Source organism: Stenella coeruleoalba, assembly GCF_951394435.1.
Source record: "Stenella coeruleoalba genome assembly, chromosome: 6".
Lineage (NCBI taxonomy): Eukaryota > Metazoa > Chordata > Mammalia > Artiodactyla > Delphinidae > Stenella > Stenella coeruleoalba.
The window spans coordinates 36,895,240-36,918,769 of record NC_137151.1 but is presented as its reverse complement, the minus strand read 5'-3'; positions in this window follow the sequence as shown (position 1 = coordinate 36,918,769).

Below are 23,530 nucleotides of genomic sequence, written 5' to 3'. Positions count from 1 at the left end.
GCCAGCGAACAAGCACGTGTCTGAAAAGTTTAATAAAAGTCGCCCACAAAAGGCTCATCCTAGGGATAAACAGTGAAATACAGAGGAAGGAGAGGGCTGAGTTTCTCCCCTCCCCCTGCCCAGGACCCAGGGAACCAGAGGGCAGCCAGCTTTCTGGTTTGTTCCCTCTCTTAGCACCCACAGGAACCAAAGGCCATTGTGGCTGTGATTTTTTTTTTCCCCCATCTCTTTTTCCTTCCTTTGTTTTTGCTTCTCAAGTGTTCAAGGCTTAAAGCAGAGGGGGTTTGCTTGTTGTTTTCCCCTAGCCTTATCATAAAGTGTTAATGCTGAGAAACTGGAAACCTCTCAGGACTCATGCCCCTCTGTGGCTTCAGCTGTTCAGTGGTGACAATCCCCAAAGGCTACATACCGTACAATTCCAACTATATCGCATTCTAGAAGAGGCAAAAATATGGAGACAGTAAAATGATCAGTGGTTGACAGGGTATGAGGGAAGAGAAGAGTACATAGCTGGAGCACAGAGGACTTTTAGGGCAGTAAAACTATCTGTATGATACTATAATGGTGGCTATATGTCATTAAATACGTGTCAGTACTCATAGAATATACAAGTCCAAGGGTAAACCCTATTGTAACTATGGATTTGAGGTGATAATGATGGGGCAATGAAAATTCATCAGTTGTAACAAATGTGCCACTCTGGTGTGGAATGGTGATAGCAGGGGAGCTTCGCGTGTGTGGAGAGGTGGACAGGGCAGATGGGGCATATATGAGAACTCTCCCTGTACTTTCCACTCCGTTATGCTGTGAATCTAGAACTGCTCTAAAATATTAAAAATACACACAAAGATGAAGTGTTAACAAAAATATAATGAGAATTTTTTTTAATCAACATAGTTCGATGTTATTTTCTAGATATCAAGATAGGTTGAATGATTTATAAATAGATGGATAAGATAAATAGATATAAGTAGTTGTATAAAATTATAAAGTACATGTTATTTTAATAACAAGGTGTTGACTATTCTGGGTCTTTTGCCTCTCCATATATACTTTAGAACCAGTTTGAGGTAGCTATAAAATAACTCGCTGTTAATTTGACTGGGATTGCATTGAATCTATAGCTCAAGCTGGGAAGAACTGACATCTTGACAATATTGAGTCTTCCTATTCATGAACATGGAATATCTCCCTCTTTTTTAGTTCTTTGATTTTTTTTTTTTTTTTTTTTTGCAGTACGCGGGCCTCTCACTGCTGTGGCCTCTCCCATTGCGGAGCACAGGCTCCAGACGCGCAGGCTCAGCGGCCATGGCCCACGGGCCCAGCTGCTCCGCAGCACGTGGGATCCTCCCGGACCGGGGCACGAACCCGTGTCCCCTGCATCGGCAGGCGGACTCTCAACCACTGCGCCACCAGGGAAGCCCAGTTCTTTGATTTTGTTCATTGAATTTTATAGTTTTCTTCATATAAATCTTGTATGTGTTTTGTTTGATTTATATCCAAGTATTTCATTTTGAGGGGAGGTACTAATGTAAATGGTCCTGTGTTTTTAATTTCAAATTCAACTTGTTTATTGCTAGGAAAGCAGTTGACTTTTGTACTCAAGCTTTGTATCCTGCAGCCTTGGTGTAATCACTTATTAGTTCCAGAAGATGTTTGGTCAGTTCTTTCAGGTTTTCTGCCTAGATGATCATGATATCCATAAATAAAGACAGCTATATTTCTTCCTTCCTAATCTGTGTCTCTTTTATTTCCCTTTCTTGTTTTATTGTATTGACTATGACTTCCAGTATGATATTGAAAAGGAGTGGTGAATGGGGACATCCTGTCTTCTTCCTGATCTTAGTGGGAAAACATCTAGTTTCTCACCACTAAGTATGATGTTAACTATAGGGCTTTTGAAGATGTTCTTTATCAAATTGAGGAAGCTCCTATCTATCCCAAGTTTGCTAAGAGTTTTTATTATGAATGAGTGGATTTTGTCAAAGGCTTTTTTCTGCATCTGTTGATATGATCATGTAGTGTTACTGACTTCCATATATTATATATTTTTTGGAATTGATACTTTTACAGTCAATTTCTCTCTGACTGATTTAATCTTCAGCCCACCCCTCCTAAAGATTGACTTTGCTTCTGTTATGGGGTTAGGCTAGGGCAGATTAATCCAGTCAGGAATTGAGCTAATTTGAAATTGGGTTTCTGTCTTTGAAAACTCCCTGTTTCCAGTTTACCTTTATTTCCAGTGTGTGACCCCTATTGTGTGGTCCTTTAAGGTTGGTTACAACTGGAAATCTGGAATACTTGACAAGGCGCTTTCTCCCTAGTGGTTCCTGAGCTCTAAGTTTTGTTGTTCATTCCTGTGAAATAGCCCAAATCCCTGCTCAGATTCTCAGTTTCTCTACCCTCTGCTCACATTCTCAAACGCTGTGCCGCAACTTTGAACTAGCAAAGTTTAAAGTGAAAAAGTGGCACAAATATGGGCTTCACCTCTCTGTGATTCCCCTCACTCTATGCTTTTAGCCCTGGACTAACTTTTTGCTTTGTTTCTTTTTTAATCTCCAGTAGTGAATTTAAATATATTTAATAATATATTCGTGTTTTTATTTACTGAAGGAGAATTGGTCTGAATTGTTTGTCCACCAGTGCCAGAAATGGGATTTTTGTTCTTTGTTTTTGAAAGATATTTTAGCTAGGCAAAATTTTTTTGACTGTCTTTTTTCTCAGAACTTTGAAGTCACTGCTGTTGTCTCTGACATTGAATAATGCTGGGAGAAATCTCAGTCTCACCTTGACAATGGATTTGAGTCTTCTGCTTAGGTACCTAGCCTAGGTATCTAAAAATAACTTTTCTGTTCCTGACCTTTTACAGATTGCCTAGTGTATGTCTTTGTATAAAGCTTTCAGGATATATTTTTCTTAAAAATGAAGTAGAAATTTTTTGATATACAAATTTTTGTCTTTAGAAATTAAAGTATTCTTGCATTATATTTTTCCTATTTCTTGTAGTATTCTCTACCAGTTAACATTGTGGTATACTGTTGTCTGTTGAATTTCTTAAACTTATTTTTACTGTCTTTGTCTTTTTTATTTTCTGTGTTTATATTATGTTTTACATCTATGTCAGTAATTTGAATAACAGAAATATTCTGTTACTTTCTAATTTATTTAAATGCATAATGTTTTTGGTTTTCTTTCTCATAACAATGGTTTTTGTACTAGTTCCCTTCTTATGCATCATTTTGTTTTAATGTGTTGTCTTTTGAGTTCTTTTTGCACTAAGATTGTATAATTTGAAACAATGAGAGACATTTACTTCTAATCTTTGAATTTTATTTTCATCTATCATGGACTTGTTTTCTATTATTTGCTTACACAGTGCATTTGTTAAGGTAATGCTAGCTGCCATAACAAAGAAATAAAAAATATCTATAATGTTTCATATGCAATATAAGTTTATCTCTTATATGGACATTCCTGAGAGTAGACGGCTCTGACAGGTTTCCTCCCAAGAACCCAAGCTCTTTCTCTGTTGTGGCTTTACCATTTTCAACACGTAATTTTCAGAGTCAACATATTTGTCTGTATCAAGCTGGTAAAATGCAAGCAGCCATATTGTATCTAATGTGGAATTTTTCAATGGGCCAGTTCGTTCTTCCTTCTTCCTTTGACCCTCCCTTCTCTTTCTTTCTTTCTTTCTTCTTTCATCCTTTCTTTTCCTTTTATTTTTTCTTTAGACTAGCCTAGTAGCCAAGGTTGCTTTATTTTCTATTTTGCTCCTTTTTGGGAGTCTGAATCTACACATTCTATTTCTTCTGATACATTGTGGTTAACCTTCAGACACGCCCCATAGAAGTATATCTTTGCTTTATTATTTTATTTTTATTTTTCATCATGAGCTCTAGTGAGAGCTGAATACTTTGTATTATTTCCATTTTTCTGCGGCCTGAGGAAATGGCAAAGAAATGGGTAAAACTTAGCTGAGGTGGTGTGTATTCTTAGTTGGAACAGCTTTAATCTGTTCTCTCTCCTGAAACTTTCATAATGGAAATAATGAAGTAGTAACATTTATTACTGTGGCTAGGGTGAACTGGTTACACCATTCTGATGAGAATAGACCAGAGAGATTGCTTTTCCAGGACTCATTGCACTTAATCTAGGTGGGGGAGGGAGGGATGCACTCTTTCCTTGGCAACACACCTTTATATAGCCCTCAGGCTTTTCCATCTCTACGAGAAGGTTAGTTCCCTACTTCACTTTTTTCAATTACCTATTATAGGGATTTACAGTCTTCTTTCCAGTGTTCTTGTCATTATAATCCAGAATTTCCAAAGTGTTCTCAAGTATGCAAGTTGTTCAGTTCCTCTGGATCCTTAGAAGCTAGAGTAAATATCCGTTACCATACAGTCACACAAAGCAAAATAAACATGTCACCTCATGTCCCCTGACTATAAACAGGGCAACAAATAATAGATTCCTGATAGATAAGAAGCCACCCTACTGTAAAAATAAATGGTCTGCCTACATCTCTAATAAAGGAAAAGGGGTTCCTAAATCTTATTTCCTTTAATGAGGCTTTTAAATTATTTCCTTTTGCCAAAGCCACACAGAAAACTTAGGGCTCCCCTAAAGAAAAGCTTGCCTTGGATAAACTGGATCTAGCCTGGCATTAAGTGAGGGTTTCTACCTCAAAACTCTCCTTTTGGCAACCCAAATAATATATTGAAGGGTAAGACATTTATAGTCAATTTAGATTTATTAATGAAAGAAAAAGAAACAACTTTTATGTTCCCAAATAGAGAAACAATTATGTACACAATTGTAGTTCTCAATCGTGGAAGGATTGTGATGCCTAAAAATGCTTAAATAGTTGTAAATGACATAGCAAACACTGTGATAAAATGTCATACCAAGTTGTCAACTCTGCAAAGTCAGATACCATGTCTGCTCTTCACCATTTTATCCCTATGCCTATTACAGTGTCTGGCTGTATAGATGGACTGGAGGAGCAAATAAATGAAAGGTCAGATCTGACCATAGTTGACCCTTGAACACGTGGGGGTGGTGGCGCTGACCCCCTCACAGTCAAGAATCTGCATATAACTTTAGAGTCAGCCCTCCATATCCAAGATTTCACATCTGCAGATTCAACCACCCACAGATCATGTAGCACTACAGTACGTTTTTTTTTTTTTTTGGATTTGCTTTTGTGTATTGTGTTAACTTTTTCTGTGTAACAAATTTCCCTAGAACTTCGTGGTAAAATTTATTATCACACTTTCTGTGGGTCAGGAACCTGGGCATAGGTTTAGCATGTGCCTCTGACTCAAGGTCTCTTAAAGGGTTGCAGACACACTGTCAGCTGGGCTGGAGGTCTTATCTGAAGTCTTCACTGGTGAAAGATTCATTTCCAAGCTCACTCATGTTCTTGGTAGGATTCAGTTCCTTCCAGGTGGTTGACGAACTGAGGGCCTCAGTTCCTCACTGGCTATTGGCCAGAGATGCCTTTAATTCCTTGATACATGGGCTCCTCCATTGCGTACAGTACGTATTTATTGAAAAAAATCCACATATAAGCAGATCCATGTAGTTCAAACCCATGTTCAAGGTCAACTGTACTTTCCTTCAAGAAAAGGCAGATCAGGTGATAGGTGCTCAATGTAATCAATTCCAAGACACCACTTCCAAACAGAGGTACATATCTAAAGGATACTACCTAAGATACTACACAAGTTAACTTTTTTTTCTCCAAATGGAATTTGAAGTTTTTGAGTCTTCTTAATGAATTCAGTCCATTTAAAAATCTCAAAAGAAATATACATCACATTGAAATTCTACCAAGTTCTAAGCAGCCACATTCTTTTTTTCTTAGCTCAGCTCCTAATTACTATAAAATTTTAACAAGTAGTTCACACATTCAAAATTCTGTGCTCTGCTCTTCAGATACCCCAAATCCTTTAATCAGCTCAGCACTGCCAGCTGTGTCAGCACAGAACCAGGGAGGAGTACCATAGCCAGTGAGGAGTGGAGTGGCCCAGGGCTTCCTTCTTTCAAGCCTAGAGTAGCAGACAGGATGCAAAGTAAAGCACAGTCACAAAGCTTGGGTGTGTTTTTCAAAGACCAACTGAATATTTAATGAAAGGGGAAAGTTTTCATTAAGCTGAAGAATCAGAGAAACCAAAAAAGTTTGAGACATTTCTCTTTTAGAAGAGTCAGGAAATAGCAACTTTGAAATCAAAGAATGTTTAGCGTTTTGAATACATGGTCAGGTATTTTTAAAATACCGACTCTGCAAAGTTACCTGTAAGCGTACAAAGGAGAACAGTATGACAGTTGTCATTTCTCAGCACTTCAAAGTTTATTCATCTGATCATCACAATTTTGTGAATTACTTGACTTATACTCAATGAGCTAATAATTCATAAAAGAGATACGTTGTCCATTCATTCGTTTATTTATTCATTCAGCAGATGAGTGTAGAGTTGTTTTCTAAGCACAGGAGAAAAATACACATCCAGACCGTGTTGTGCAGAGGCAGACAAATGAACAGATAAGTGCAGTAAAATTCTGGCTGGCTGTCAGGAAAAGACACATAGTTTCATCCCTACCTCATTCTGTGAAGTAAAATAAATCCAAAATATTCATGTGGCATTGCTTAAAATGCATACAGAAAGACTCAGCTTAAATGTTTATGCCTCACCTTTTGAATGGTGGGAACAGATAAAAATAGTTAAGCAGGAAACATGCTGTTATATGTAAAGACTTCAAGTTCTTCCAGGTTTTCTAGGGGCCAGCCAGCCAGCAGAGGGAGAAGAGTGTGATTACCTGTGTTTGCATCCCAGCTCTGCTTCTTTCCAGCTGGGCGAACTTGGCTAAATTATTTAATTCCACATACCTCATCGTCCTGAAATTTGAACAGTAATAGCACTTAGAGGGTTTGTGTGGGAAGTACATCAAGTTAAGACACCTAAAGAACTTAGACTGTTGCCTGGCCCATAAAAAGTGGTATATGAGTAAAAGCTATTATTACTCGAGATAATGTCATTTCATAAATGAAACACACAGTCTGAGCACAATAATGTAAAGTCTATATATATTCATATATATAAGTAAATGCACATATAAAACCATTTCTGAAGCATATAAATTCAACTGTTAACAATAATTAACCTTTAAGTGAAGACTAGGAATGTGAGGAATTTTTTTGACAATGAGAAGCTTTCCAATTGTCCCAGCAACATGTATTGAAAAGACTTATTTCCCCCACTGAATGTTCATGGCACTCTTGCTGAAAATAAGTTGACCACAGACACATGGGTTTATTTCTGGACTCTTGCTTCTATTCTGCTGATCTTTATGTCCTTATGCCAGTATCACACTGTCTTGATTACTCCAGCTTTGTAGTAAGTTTTGGAATGGGGAAGAGTGAATCTTCCGATTTTGTTCTTTTTAAAGACTATTTTGGCTACTCTGAATCACTTCCAATTCCATATGAATGTTAAAATCAGCTTGACAGTTTCTTCAAGAAATCATCTAAGATTCTAATAGGGATTACCTTGAATCTCTAGGTCAATTTGAGGAATATTGTCGCCTTAATAATATTAAGTCTTCCAACCCATGAACATGAGATGTTTTTTCCTTTTTATTTAGATCTTTAATTTCTATCAACATTATTTTGTATATATTGTGAGTATATATTATGCACTTCTTTTGTTAAACTTATACCTGAGTATTCTTTGTAATGCTATTGTAAATAGAATTGTTTTATTTGATTGTTCATTGCAAGTATATAAAAATCCAATGGCTTTTTTGTATATTGATCTTGTATCCTGCAGTCTAGTCAAACTCACTTATTCTAATAGTTTTCAAGTGGATTCTTTAAGAATTTCTGTGTATATAGTCATGTCATCTACAAGTAGATACAACTTTACTTCTTCCTTTCCAATTTAGATGCCATTTATTTTGTGCCTAATTTTCCTGGCTCGAACCTCCATCACAATGGAGGCAAGAGTGGACATCCTTGTCTAATTCCTGGTCTTAGGGGGAAGAAACCAGTCTTTCATCATTTCGTATGATGACAGCCTTATATTTTTCATAGATGCGGTGGATCAGGTTGAAGTTCCCTTCTATTCCTACTTTTCTGCATGTTTCTTTAATCTTAAAAGAGGGTTGGGTTTTGTCAAATTCTTCTTCAGTATTGATTGAGATGATCATGTGGGGTTTCTTTGTTTATGCTTTTTTATTGATAATAGTGTGTTAATTTTCAAATGATAAATCAACCTTGCATTTCTGGGACAAATCCCACTTAGTCATGGTGTATAATTCTTTTCATATGTTGCAATTTGGTTTGCTTGTATTTTGTTGAGAATTTTGATGTCCATATTCATGAGAAATGTATTTGTAATATTCTTTATCTGTTTTTGGAATCAGGGTAATATCAACCACATAAAACAAATTGAAGAGTGTTCTTTTCTATATTTTGGTATACTTCATGAAGAATTGGTATTAATTCTTTAAATGTTTGGTAAAATTCAGCCATGAAGCCATCTGTTCCTGGGCTTTAATTTGTTGATAATTTTTCAATTACTAATTGAATCTATTTAATTACTGTAGATTTACTTAGATTGTCTCTTTTTTCTTGCATCAGTTTTAGGAGTTTCTGGCTTTTTAGAAAATGTGTTCATTTCATCTTAGTTATTTAAAAATAACTATACAACTTTTCATAGTATTTAATTTTTTGTGTTTCTGTAAGATCAGTCATAATATTCCCTCTTTCATTTCTAATACTAGTAATTTGAGTCTTCTGGGGTTTTTTCCTTAGTTAATCTAGCTAAAGGTTTGTGAATTCTATTGATCTTTTCAAAGAATCTGCTATTGGTTTCATCAATTTTTTTCTATTTTGCTATTTTCTACTTCATTAGCACCTACTCTAATCTTTAGTATTTACTTCTTTCAGCTTGGTTTAGGTTTAGATTTCTTTTTTTTTTTTTTGATCAGTTGCTAAAGTGAAGGGTTATGCTATTAGGCTGAGATGTTTCTTATTTTTTAAAATAGAATTTCCCCTAAAGATTGCTTTAGCTGCATCCCATAAGTGTTGGTATGTTGTGTCTTCACTTTCATTAATCTCAAAGTATCTTCTAACTTCTTTGTATTCCTGTGACCCACTGGTTGTTTAGGAGTGTGTTTTTAAATTTTCACATATTTTTGATTGATCCAGTTTCCTTTCTGTTATTTCTAAATTATGCATGTTTTAACACAAAACCAATAGATAAGATGGGATGAAATACTGAAAATATCCTATTAACTAAAAGACAACAGTAGTCAAATAGTGACATGTTAGACTTACACCCAATCATAGCAATAATTACATTAAATATAAATCAACAAAACACTTCAATTAAAAAGCAGAGATTATCAGATTAGATAAAAAGCAAGATACAACTTTATGATGTTGATATTAGGTACTATAAGTATAGATACTGTAGGTATCATTAAATATAAAGACATTAAAAGTAAAGAACAAAAAATATATATTATGCAAATATCAAGCATAATACAGCCAGTATGACTGCATTAATATCATACAAACTAAACTTCAAGACAAGGGATATAACCATGGAAAAATAAGGCAGTGTTATAACTATAAAAGGGAAAATCCTTTATATAAACATGTATGCATTTAATAGAATTTCAAAATATATAAAGCCAAAAAAATAAAAGTTAGAACTAAAAAGAAAATAAGCAGGTCCACAAATACCTTTGGATATTTTAACACTTCTTGCTAATTGATAGCAAAATCCAATAAATGATTAAGTGTACAGAAGATCTGAGTAACACTTGGATTTTTCTAAGGTTAGGTTTCCTGAGAAACAGACTCAGACAGATGTTAGTGCACAAAAATGTAATGAAGACTACTTTTGTAAACAACTTTAAAAAAGTGGAAGAAGCAGAATTGAACAGAGAACTAAACTGCTATGATATAAAATCAAGTATGGTCTTGGTGTAAGGGTAGACAAATATTACAGTCAGAAATGACCAATACATATACAGTTCAATAGGTAGCGGATGATGCCGGGATAACTCAATGAGAAAAGAATGGTCTGGCTGACAAATGTGACTTGAAAAGCTGGTTATCCATATAGAAAAAAATGAGCATAGATAAATATAGCATATTTTTATATCTATCATGACAAAGGACTTTTGTCCAGCATATCAAAACTATTATGAATCAATTCTAAGAAGAAAATAAATTTAAAATGATAAAAGTTTTGAACAGCACTTTTCAAAATATAAGAATGGCTTATAGGCACATATTGTTCAACTTTATTGTCAGGAAAATGCACACTGAAATCATAATGAAAAATGGAATCAAAATCAAAAAGAAATTTAATACTTTTTAATTCTTGAAAAAGAAAATTAAAGATGAAATCTAAAATCAGAAATTGAAGCTAAGACACCATGGATGAAGTCATGGTTTTAAAAAAATGAATTTTTTAAAATATAGAATTAAAATTAAATGATTATAGAAATTATGGTCATGGTATAGAACATAAATTTTTAAGTTTGATCATGAAAATATCATGTGCATATTAGGATCAGAAGTGGGAAGAGAACATTAAACACTTTAATTTCATCAACTTTTATATAAATGATGTTCTAGCTATTGTAGGTAAATTTTTGCTACAGATGTCAACTAGATGCTTATAGATATACAAGTAAAATACTTTCTGGTCAAAATTTTCAAAATAATTATTTTTCTATACGTATATGAAATAACTGTAAATGTGATGAGGTAGCCCAAGGATGCATTTATGTTGAAGTACCATGCTCAAAATCATCGTCAGGCTCAATGATGAAAGGTGTGCATTAGAGTCTATAGAGGTTTTTCATGTACCTACATACAAACAAGTTCTGTTAACGAGAGAGCATTTGTAAGTCCAACAAAATTAGCCTAGGTACCCAACTAACACAATCAGCTATATAGTACTGTACTGTAATAGGTTTATAATACTTGTCACACAAATAATACATAAAAAATAAAGAAAACATTTTAAATCTTACAGTGCAGTACCTTAAAGTACAGTAGTACAGTACAACAGCTGGCATACAGGGGCTGGCATCGAGTGAACAGGCAAGAAGAGTTACTGACTGGAGGAGGGAGAGGAGATGGGAGATGGTAGAGCTGAAGGATCATTAGTAATAGGAGACAGAGGGCAAGCTGCAATTTCACTCACGCCTGACGTTGACAGAAAGCACGTTCACATCTTTGAAAGTGTGGAACTTTGAAGGTTCGTATGTAGGGGACTTACTGTATACGCAAAAGGAATATTTAAATAAAGTAGTGAAACAAAGGTAGAAAAAAAATCCCCAGAAAGCCGAGATACCAACAACAGGGTTACAGGAATATATCATGTATTTGAAATAAGCTTGGAACTGGCAGAAACTAAAGAATTTCTGCTCAACTCAGCAACATAAGTATATGTGAATATTCTGAGAGTTTTGCCATCATCAGTATGACTCGGCTCCAAACTCCCAATCTCTATATGCTTCTATTACAAGTTACATATTCCCTGAAGGAAAACGCTAATGGGCCCATCTTGGATCAGGATATCTGGCTGTGGACAAGAGGAGAGGGTGATATTAAGCAGACCTGGGCTAGTAGCACCCTCTCCAGTACTCTCAGAGAAGAGGAAATAGTTTTGAGCTAGGAAGACACACCAAGATATTTATACTACATCAAATGTCCAGTTTTCTTTTATTCTCCATCTTTTATTCCCAACTTAGAACATTTGTTATTTCTTTTGTTGAAATTACCTTCTTGCATGTATCTCAGGAAAAGCCAGACAGGATTTATCTAGTTCCATGCAAGTCATTTTTCTCCAGTTGTTTTAATGGTGATAAGTTTTCTTAAAACATTTATTTGAAGAATCATCTAGATCAATTAAGTAAAAAACTAACAATGAGATTTTTCACATTGTTTCTCTATGAGTCTTATACCATTAAATTAAAAAGCAGTTCTAGGCTTACATTGAGTAAGCCCAGTTTAGCTCTCAAATAATTACTAGGTAGGTCATGTGAAATTAATTTTTTAAAAGTTACATTATGAGGCAATTAATTTTATCTCAGTTACCTAGATTTGTCCAAAGAAATTCTTGAACCTTAATTATTTGCCACATACTGTCAAATTCAACAATTCTATAGCATTGAATCAAGAAAGTAAACAACTTTAAAGATATACATATTAGGAGTAAAAATATTAATTGCAATTTATCAGTTTCTCATTGTTAATATTTCATTGCTGGCTTCATGAGGAAATTAGATTTAATAATACATATAGTTTTCTCATGCTACCATTTATAAAAATGGTACAGTAGAAGGATCATTGGCTTTAGGAGTAGACAAACTGAATTCAAATCTTAATTCTCTTTTAGCAGGCATATAATTGTCTTCAATTTCCTTAACCACGGTGATCTCATTTGAGTCACATATAATAGAAAAATGATGTATAACATTATTTGTTATGAAATAAATTGATAATGAAAACATTAGGCAGAACCTCACACATAGTGGTTGTTACATAAATGGTTACACTTATAAGTTTTTCTTATAAGATATGAGAAGGAATGAACAGAGAAATGCTGACATATGGCTGAACATAAAGGATAGTGAATGAATCCTTGCTGAAGAAGGGGGAGGGGAGAGAATGAGAATGAATAGAGAGAATTTTATGATTAGTATCAGGAGACATCAACAAAGGTATGGAATAGACAATCTTAAAAACAGTAAATGGAAAACAAGAAGAAAAGCTAATAGTTTTCTATTTCCAGAAGCTGTATTCTTCTTCAAATATACAGAATCTGTGGTGCTTTAGAAATAACAAAATGCTCTTTGATAATTTTATCTACGTTCTGTGGTGATAAATAACCTTTCTTACGGCCCCTATGTCAGATAACTTAGACTAAGTATCAAATAACTCCCTAAATCTCAGTGACTTCAACAGAAGTTTCATTTTTGCTCAAGCTATATGTTCATTTGGGGTTAAATTTAACTCCTTTTCTTCATTCTGGGACACAGGATGAAGGAATGACCCCCATTTGGGACATTTCCAATCTCATGGCAGAAGAAGAAGGGAACAGTGACAGAAGGACATGATAGTTCCAAAAGCTTCTACTCATCAATAATGCCCATCACTTCCGCTCACATTTATTGGGCAAAACAAGTTATGGATAAGACCGAAATTTGTAATTTGGGATATTCAGTCTTCCCACAGGAAAAGTAGAGAATATGTTGTGTAGTAATATAATAATCTAAAAGAGGCTCCATCCCTTTCTTCTCTTCCAAAAAAATATCTTACGGATTAGATAAGTACTTAAATACTGCTATGGCCGTAATTTGATACTTTGCTTTTCCTTAGCAGTAGAATGCAGGATCCTTTCACTGTATGTCAGGTATATCCCAAACAAACAAGAATTCTCTCACATGTCTGGGGATGATCTCAAGATATATAAAGGGTTGAACACTGGCCTTTATCATGCTATCAAAATATTATCTTTAGCTGACATGAATTGTTATACTACCAAAATATTTGGAGAACGATTGAAACCCAATTCTGAGGAAAATTTCTGAAGTCTAAAACATGTAAGAGTTAGAAAAAAAAAAAACTTTAGTAGGAAATAGAGGAAACTAGCCTTGTTAGTTCAGCAAGTTCATCGCTGATATCTGCTGGATAGAAAATTAAGCAAAAAATTGAGTCAGCTTAGGAGAACTGTTGTTCTGATTGGCATGTGTTGCATTAAAAAAAATTCTAGAATTGGCTATTAATTTTTTGGGGGGGACCCATCCAATTACACTTGGAAGTCACTCTTTTATGGTATTATGATAGTAGCTATGGCCAACCCCCCCCCCACTATTTCACAGTAATAGTTTATTGAAAAATTTGACCAATTGCTCTGTCAGTATACATTAAGCTTTCCTGTGTGCTAAGCATTGTGATATGCATGGGAATGATCTCTAACAGCTTCCAGTATTAAGGTTACTCACTGTATTAGAAACTTGATTAGCTACCTATGTATAACGTTTCACCTTGCCTTATTGTCGTGAATTCTGAAGGTTCTGAGATTTTACTCTTCTTGCAGACTAGCAAGTTAACCTGCCACAGTTTTATGGATGCTGGTAGATTACAGAGACTCCTGGTTCAGAAAAGGACTATTTATTACTCATAGTAATAGTGAGAGCTAGAGTAGTTCCCTTTTTTTTTTTTTTTTTTGCATTGTGAGTCCAAATCCCAATTCCTATGTGGTTACGTGAAGAGGAACAGAAAGCCCTTGCACATGTTCTACAGGAGAGAAACTGTGATTAGAACTCTAATATTTTGTAATAGGAACTAAGCACGCCTGTCCTTTGCTCCAGTGGGAAATGTCACTGTCATTATATTTGAGAGTAAACATGTTTTCTCTTACCTCTGGTGTGTGGAGGGGAACACTGTATTTTCAATGCTGTTGTCTCTACAAACATCTTTAAAAGGATCAGAATAAATGACTGTAAATTCCTCCTTTTATAAGACATTTAAAAATATGAGAGATCCCTGGAGAATTCTTTCCCAACAGTATCTGCTCATTGGTACTCATCTTGTCTTCTGGCGAATTTCCCCATGAGTACGCCACTGTTTTTCATACTTATTGATCTGAACAATGTAGTCCATTGATTTGCTTTATATGCCTTAGCTATTTACTGTAGTTACAGTTGATTTTACGTCTTTTTGTCTTTTAACCTTCATACTAGCTTTTTAAGTGGTTGATCCACTGTGCTTACCATATATTTGCCTTTAGTAGTAAGATTTTTTTTAAATATATTTTCTTATTTCTAGTATGGCCTTTTTTTGCTTAAAGAAGCCCTTTTAATATTTCTTGTACGGCTGGTTTAGTGGTGATGAACTCCTTCAGGTTTTGCTTGTCCTGGAATTCTCTCTCTCCAATTCTGAATGATAACCTGACCAGGCTGAGTATCCTAGATTGTAGCTTTTTTCCTTTCAGCACTTTAAATGTTATCACACTGAATGAAGGAGGTGGAGAGTTGGGTGAAATAGGTCAAGACGATTAGGAGGTACAAACTACCAGTTATAAAATTATAAAATAAGTCACAGGGGATGTAATGTACAGCTCTGGGAAAATAGTCAATAATATTATAATAGCTTTGTATGGTGTGTAACATATAAAAATATCACTATGTTGTACATCTGAAATTAATGTAATGTTGTAAGTCAACTATACTTCAATAAAAGAAAAGAAAAAGAATGCATCAGCAGGACTCCAACTAGCAGGAGGCAGCCAGTCTGCAATATTGACCATTCCCCACAGCTGGACGCAGCCAACCGAATGAATTCCGTAAATCTTCAGGGTCTATTACAGAAATACAAGTGACTTTCTTAAAAATTTGCACTGACCTTTCTACGTGGTCCAAAATCGTAATCCAGGTACAATAAGGGGCATCAGTGATTTCAAGTTTCATCTTGTCCCACAAAGAGGAAGTCTGTGGCAATTCTATCCCATATCACAGCTCTGACCATTGAGTTGTTGCTTACCTGAATGGATTTTAGAGCTGAGATGGTATGATTGATCATGTCAGCCAAGTTAAGGGCCAATTTCATACAATCTTTCCTAACTGTGTATCTCCCATTATAAGAATAACTGCCCACAGGGTGTGTATAAATAATGAGCCATTTATCTCTCAAGAAATCTCCTGAGTAAGTAAGGGTGACCAGAGTTGGGGGAGATTTCCACAGTCATCTGAGGGTTATATGGTCTACTGATAGTGTTTTCTTAAATGCTTGAAGGACTTAAATGCTTGAAGGTCTTCTGAGGTCAAGTCATCGTGCTTTCAGGAGGAAGTCAAGTTAAAGCCTGACTTACACACAAGAAGCAAATGGACATGGTACCCTTGGGAATAAAGTGCTATTTACAATCGTTGGTGACCCCAAAGTAAAACCTCCATTGGTCAGGGTCACAGGTTAACAGGGCATCCAACATGCTCATTTGTTTAGTCGATAGATCTTAGGATCCCCAGCTCAGTTAGATGAGAACTTGTCTCAATTATATTTGGAGAAACTGTTTGAGGGAAGCCTGTCCCATTTGTCTGTGCTACCAGTTGGGAGGAATTAACCTCATGGGACTGAGGAAGGGCTTTAAGAATGGAGGTGGGAAAAAGATCCAGATGTGTTGACAGATGTACTAAATGGGAGATATAGGAGATGCTTTTTCCAATAGACTTCTCTGTGAGGTTAAGAAAGATGGTGATCAAATCATGGTCACAGATACCTGGTGGGGGACGGAGGATGGTACCTCAAGTGGTCAGTTCAATTTAAAGCTCTTACAGCATTTTTGGAGGACAAAATCAGGAAATTTTCCTTTGTGAAAAGGCTCTAGAGGTAGTTCTGAAAAACAAAGATTGTTAACATTCCTCCCTTCTGGTGTCTGAGCCGTTTCTCGCTCTGGTGCCAGGATGTTGTTCTCTCTCCACTGCCGCAAAATCAGTGTGCCCCATTTCATTATCAGTAACTTCACTTTTTTTTTTTTTTTTTACGATCATCCCCTACTCACAGCTAGACTTCTCATTGAGAAAGGCCATGTATGAGAAAAAAGGGCATTTTTACAAAATTACAGAAACCTATCATGTTCCCCAGTTTGGCCTGGATGGGCCACTGCAGGGGGACTCAGTGAGCAATGTAGTCAACCATTATCCTGATAAAGGACAATGTCAATCCAACAAGAGAACTCAAGTGGTTGAACCAGAATTAAGTTTATGTCCTTTATGTCCCCTTTTGGCTGCCATCCAAAGAGTATACCAACCAAGCTGGCCTGGGGTTTCCCTTAGGGGAAGGTAAAAAGCTTCATGCCCAGGAATGGTAAGGGAGGAATCCTGAATTTTTAAAATAGGTTTGTATAACCTTCTACCCCATTGATTTTGATCATTACCCAAGAAACAGCTGAAAGGAGATGATACTTTTCTGGGGATAGTTGCATCCAGTGTCCAAACTGCCTTACTCTAAGGTAGGTTGGAGCAGGAAGAAATGAGAAAGGTAGAATTAAAAACTGACAAACAATTTCAGGGAATGATTTCACAATGCACAATATCAGATATATGTGGATGGAAGGAAACATTGAAATTTCATCAAATATCTTGATAATCAACTCATTAAGTGATTTTTTTGTGATAAAAAACTTACTAGACTGCAAATAATTTGGAAGGCCAAATACATGACAAGGATTAGTTTCAAAGGACACAACTGTGGCCAGATACAGCTGATCATACAGGAACATCATGACAAAAAGTGTAAAGAGTACTGAAACACCGCTGTTAGCCTTCAGAAGGAGTCAAAGCTTTGATCTAGTCAAGCTATATGAGTGGGTAAGAGCTATGCCTTGTCCAGTGTGGTTTCCCACGCTACAAGACAAATGGGTCAACTTTTGTCATGAGTAACAAATCTGGCAAGTGGTGGTAACAGAAATGGTACATGGGACTTCCCTTGTGGCACAGTGGTTAAGAATCCACCTGCCAATGCAGGGGTTGTGGGTTCGAGCCCTGGTCTGGGGAGATCCCACATGCTGTGGAACAACTAAGCCCGTGTGCCACAACTACTGAGCCTGCACTCTAGGGCCCGTGAGCCACAACTACTGAGCCCGTGTGCCACAACTACTGAAGCCCACTTGCCTAGAGCCTGTGCTCCGCAACGAGAGAAACCACTGCAATGAGAAGCCCACACACTGCAACGAAGAGTAGCCCCCGCTCGCCACAACTAGAGAAAGCCCGTGCACAGCAACGAAGACCCAACGCAGCCAAAAATAAATAAATAAATTTATATATATAAAAAGTGGTACATAAAAAATGGAGTCCTTGAAATTGTGTCCAGCCTATGATGGTGGCTGTGTTGCCCTATCTGGTATGATGCTGAATTCAGGCAGCAGTGATGGCAATCTGAATAGCACAGGCTCTAGCCGTCAGTCTTATCAAAGAATGGACCCTGACCATGGTCATCTACATGAGTAACCAAGATGGCTCCATTAATAGCCATGATTTGTTTTCACAGTTTGTGGCCCCAAAGAGGGTTTACTTTAGTCTGCCAGTATGTAATAAGTGGTAGACCAAACAGCTAGGCCATTGGCAAGAGCCCTATAGCCAGTAAAAAATAAGAAGGTTCACCAAGGCAAGTATTACCCGCCAAAGAGAGCGATCGCATCCATTTTGGTTCTTCATAGCTGGTGCTGAGGTTGAACAGCACCATTGGGTTTCAGCTTAGGCGTGCCATCACACCAAAGACGCACAGCCCAGGCAGTGTATTGAGAGGACAACTGCACCAGTTATGCTCTCAATACACTGCCTGGGCTGTGTGTGTTTGCTGTGATGGTTGCTTCAGACAGTGGAGTTGCTGAAGCAACTTCAGACAGTGGAGTAAAGTATAAAGATTCCCCCAAAGGCATAATTGTCAGGTTAATAGAAGGCCAAGTTGCTGCCTGGGACAGGCTTACCGATTCCATTTGGCAAGTGAGACTTGATGGGCCCTTTCACAACCTGTTAGCCATTGAGTCTAAACCGACCCATGCCAAGATGGGACTATCGGGCTGGAGAGTCATTAAAGAGTCTAAACTGACCCATGCCAAAATGGGACTATCGGGCTGGAGAGTCATTAAAGCCGCCATAGGGCCAACGTTCAGTATCAGCAAGAACCCGATAGCAAGCCAATAGCTGCTTTTCCTTAAGAATGTTCCTGGTAGCCGTGGGAAGAAGTGGCAAGTCCAAAACCCAAGGGAATGCCTGCAGATGGAGGCTGTCTCTCTTTGCAAGGGGACCCAATCGACAGAATCATCAGTTACAGAGATGTGTAGCTTAAAGGGTCATTAGAGAAATCCAAGCAAGATGAATATAATGAAAGCTATACCCAGGCACAAACATAACCAACCTGCTGAAATCTAGGGATTAAAAAGAAATTCTTTCAAGAAGTAAAAGAAAAAGTGATACATTACATAAAAAATAATAACCATAATAGCCAACTTCGTGTCAGAAAAAGGTCAGCAGAAAATGGAAGGGCATCTTTAAATTGCTGAAAGAAAAAAAAAATTCTTTATCTAGAAGAGCTATCCTTCAAACCAGAGGGCAAAATAAAAATATTTTTAGATTAAAAAAAAAAAGAATTCATCTCAAGCACCTTGTGTTGTAAGAAATGCTAGAAAAAAATCCTTCAGTCTAAAGGAAAATGATACCAGATGATAACCTGAATCTCCAGAAACAAAAATCATGGGCAACAGTAAATACAGAATACTATATATATAAAATACCAATTTCTTCTCTTAATTAAAAAAACCCATATATTTAAAACAAAAATTTAACACTGTATATGTTAATATATATGGATATGAATATATGATAGCACAAAAGGCAGGGTGTTAAATGAAAATATTGTTACAAGGTTCTTATACTTTACACAAAATATATATTTTAAGTAGAGTGTGATAACTTAATGATTTATACTGTAACCCCTAGAGCAACCACTAAAAAAAGCAATGCAAGGAAGTACAGCAAAAAAAAGCCGAAAGATGACTCAAAATGGAATACTAAAAGTATATTTGTTTAACCTAAAACTGGAAAGGAAAGAAGGAACAGAGTGACAAACTGATGATCCAAGTAGAAAAATATTAAATGGCAAATTTAACACATGCATATTAATATATAGGTGGGTATCAGCTCGGTGCTTTGTCATCACCTAGAAGGTGGGATAGGAAGCGTGGGAGGGAGACGCAAGAGGGAGGAGATATGGGGATATATGTATACGTATAGCTGATTCACTTTGTTATACAGTAGAAACTAACACAATAATGTAAAGCAATTATACTCCAATAAAGATGTTAAAAAATAAAATTTTAAAAAAATGTGAAAGAACTTTAAAAAAAGGCAGACATCAGACTAGATAAAAAGCAAGATGCAACTATTCTCACAGAGATGCATTTTAAATACAGAGTAATTTGTACTTGATATTCTCATTGACAATAGTCACACTATCTGAGCTAAACTTAAGTCTATAGTTTGCAAATATATAGGTAAAAAGTGTAGAGATTGAGAGAATCAGACTGGAATTTATTATTGTTATTCTCACAGGAGAGCAGTCCTAAGTCCTACAGAGAAAAACGTGAAAATCTGAAAGACAAAAGAAGAAAAAACTGGAATGGGGGACAAATTGGATACAAAATGGGATGAAAGCGTGAGAAACGACTTAGGACTTATTACAGAGGCATTTTGAAATTAACATTGAGCAGCGTTTTTCTGCCCAGTGATTTTAGCTGTTAGCATAAAGAGAGTAAATATAGTTTTGTGCATTTGATTTCTTCTCCCTCTTTCCCCCCCTTTTGACCTCAATTAGTGACAAATATGTTCCAGAATGGGGAGAAGCTACCGTCCAGAGCCTTAAATTGTAAGAAATGGCAGAATTGAAGCAATTCATGAGAGAAGAGAAATTTTCTACCAATTTTGTTCATAAAGGTGTTTTTTTTTCCTCCCATTCCTTAGTTAAATTTCCCCTTCTAATACTGTCAAAATGCTCAGCTGTCTTTTTCTCCTTACTAATTCTTATATATAATCTTACATGTAATGGATAAAACTTATCATCCCCAGGAAGTAAAACTCCAGGTACAAAATTTAGTCATAGTACAAAGAATCCATCGTGTGTTCGCCATCTCAACTCAGTATACAGAGACATGCACGTTATCACATTATGAGAATCCGAAGTGAATTCCACACATACAAACCTATTCAATTTCAGTATCTCTACCTTTTGAATAAATGATACCTAAAATCAAATCTGCTTTGGTTTTTCCGTGAAGCAAAAATAGGATTCATCCTATAGGATGAATCCTATTTTTGATCCTATTATAGGATTCATCCTATAGTCATTCTAGGGACCCGCCTGGAGGGTTGAATTGATTGGAGACAATGTTGTGTTCATTACCCTTTATATTTGTTATTTTTTGGCCAAGTCTCATGGAGATGTTTTCTGAACAGATTTTTTGATTTTTTTTTTTAATGTCAGTGGTGCCCCTATGTTCAGATTAGTTTTATAAGCTCACAGCAGGATAAAAAATAACCTCATGGGGAGAATATCCCTGAAAAAGAGACATTAATAATCCAAATAAACCCACTGTCCTGAAGAGATAAGATATGAAGAAATGAGTAGAAGGCTGAATGTAAATTGAACAAGAGACATCAGGTACACAAAAGACTATTCTAGGAAGGAACCTACCTAGTATTCTCCATTTGAATACACACAGTGTTAGACACTGATGTAGTGATTTACTAGAGTAAGCATTGCAAGGCTGATAAGAGTTCCTGTATCTTCCAAAAGCACATATCCTAAGTCTTCAAACATACTGCATTACAAAGTCAGTTGAGAGAGCACCATCTAAAGTAATTCTACAGTTTTCTTCCCTTCCCAGTCCTGCTGAGATGTCATCAGCTAAAGCAAGGAGACTTCACATTCAATGGTAAATAGAAAGTATTTTGGAATGTAAATCTGTTTCCATAGTGTTAAAAAGTACAGTCTTGGATAAAATATATACTTTTGGAATAGTTATTGATTGTGTCTTGGGCTATATATTATTCATTTGTGTGGAGTGTATGGGACAGAAGCCTTATTAGGACTGTGTTCTATACACACAACTGCTTACCTGTTCCATCCACTCAGGGCACCAGAATTTTGACTCTAATTTTATAAGATGGTTTCCATTCAATCCTGTATCACAACAGGGAGGGCTCTTTAATTTGGTAGTGTATGAGAGGACAAAAAAGGACCATAAGAACTACATAACATTTCATGTGCTCACATATAATGAACTCTAAAGTAATTCAATGGCTTTTGGTGTTTATTTGCTGTTCTTATTACCAAGGAGCAGATAATTTCTAACCGTGTAATAAGGGTCTAGTTCTGCTCTTCTCTGTGTTCTCTTTTTGGCTATGCTCAAAAAGAGAAGTCTGCTTCTTTCTTTAGGTTCTAATGCCTTATTTTGTTTTCACTTTTGCTCATGGGACAGCCTTTAGCAGTTGATTTCCATAGAAGCTGTATTTTACTCCCGTGAGTTCTGCTCAATGCTAGCTTCCAATTTTTCACATTATCAAAAATAGCTGTGGGGGGCTTCCCTGGTGGCGCAGTGGTTGAGAGTCCGCCTGCCGATGCAGGGGACACGGGTTCATGCCCCAGTCCGGGAAGATCCCACATGCCGCGCAGAGCGGCTGTCCTGAGCCTGTGCTCCGCAATGGGAGGGGTCACAACAGTGAGAGGCCCACGTACCAAAAAAAAAAAAAAAAAAAAAAATAGCTGTGGGCTCTTGCAAGCTCCTCCCCTCTCTCTGAGGCCTGTGGCTGTGCTCTCTGTCATCTGTGTCCTCTCTGTGAAGTCAGTATTATCCTGGGTGCTGTTGAGATGGGAGGGGCATTTCAAAACCTCTTCAGTGGAGAAAGTCATTTTCTGCCCAGAGACTTTATAGAAAAGGCACTGCACTCTAAGCCAATGTAATATGATGTTTCAAAATTGTGAGACTCTCTTTTGGTTGATACTGGGAAGTCTCCAGTACCTTGGAGGTGGTTGAGAGCTATAGGTATTTCCCTTACAGACTCACTATGAGGTAGTAGGTTACAGTGAAAACAGATTCTGTTACGCATATCAGGATTTGTTAGCAAGCGTGCACAAAAATAATCATGGAACATGTTTGCTAATATTGATGTGGTCCCAGGTCTCTGTCCATTTCACTGTTCCAACATCACCGTATGTGATGACTAAAGGCAGATGTGACATCATTCTAGAGGCAGCACTGACAATGTTATAGTTGGGGCAGATGTCAAATTCTCTGATAGGCGATTATGATGGTTAATTTCTTATGTCAATTTGACTGGGCCATGGGGTGCCCAGATACTTGGTCAAACATTATTCTGAGTGTCTCTGTGAGGGTGTTTTTGGATGTGTTTAACACTTAAGTCAGTAGACTGAGTAAAGCAGATTGCTCTCCCTAATGTGGGTGGGCCTCAGCCAATCAATTGAAGGCCTGATAGAACAAAACAGCTGCAGTTCCCCCAAATAAGAGGGGAATTCCTTCTGCCTAAATGCCTGTGAGCTGAGACATGGGTTTTATCTTGACTTTGGACTCAGACTGAAACATCAGCTCTTCCTGGGTCTCAGGCCTGCCTGCCTTCAAACTGGAGTTTTCACCATCAGCTCTCCTACGTCCAGCTTGCCTCCTGCAGATCTTGGATCTTGTCAATCTCTGTAATTGCTTTCACCTGTTCCTTATAACAACATAATCTCCTATTGGTTCTGTCTCTCTGGAGAATGCTAATATAGTGATAAAATACAGGTCTCATTACAGAATCCTAAGAGAACATTCTGTAGGACTGGGTTTGCTGTCTCTTACTCTCTGTTCTTACAAAGGTCCCGGAGTGGGCCCTGCTGCCATGAGCAATAACTCTCCTCTGCACTCATATTAAATGCCACTCAGTTCAC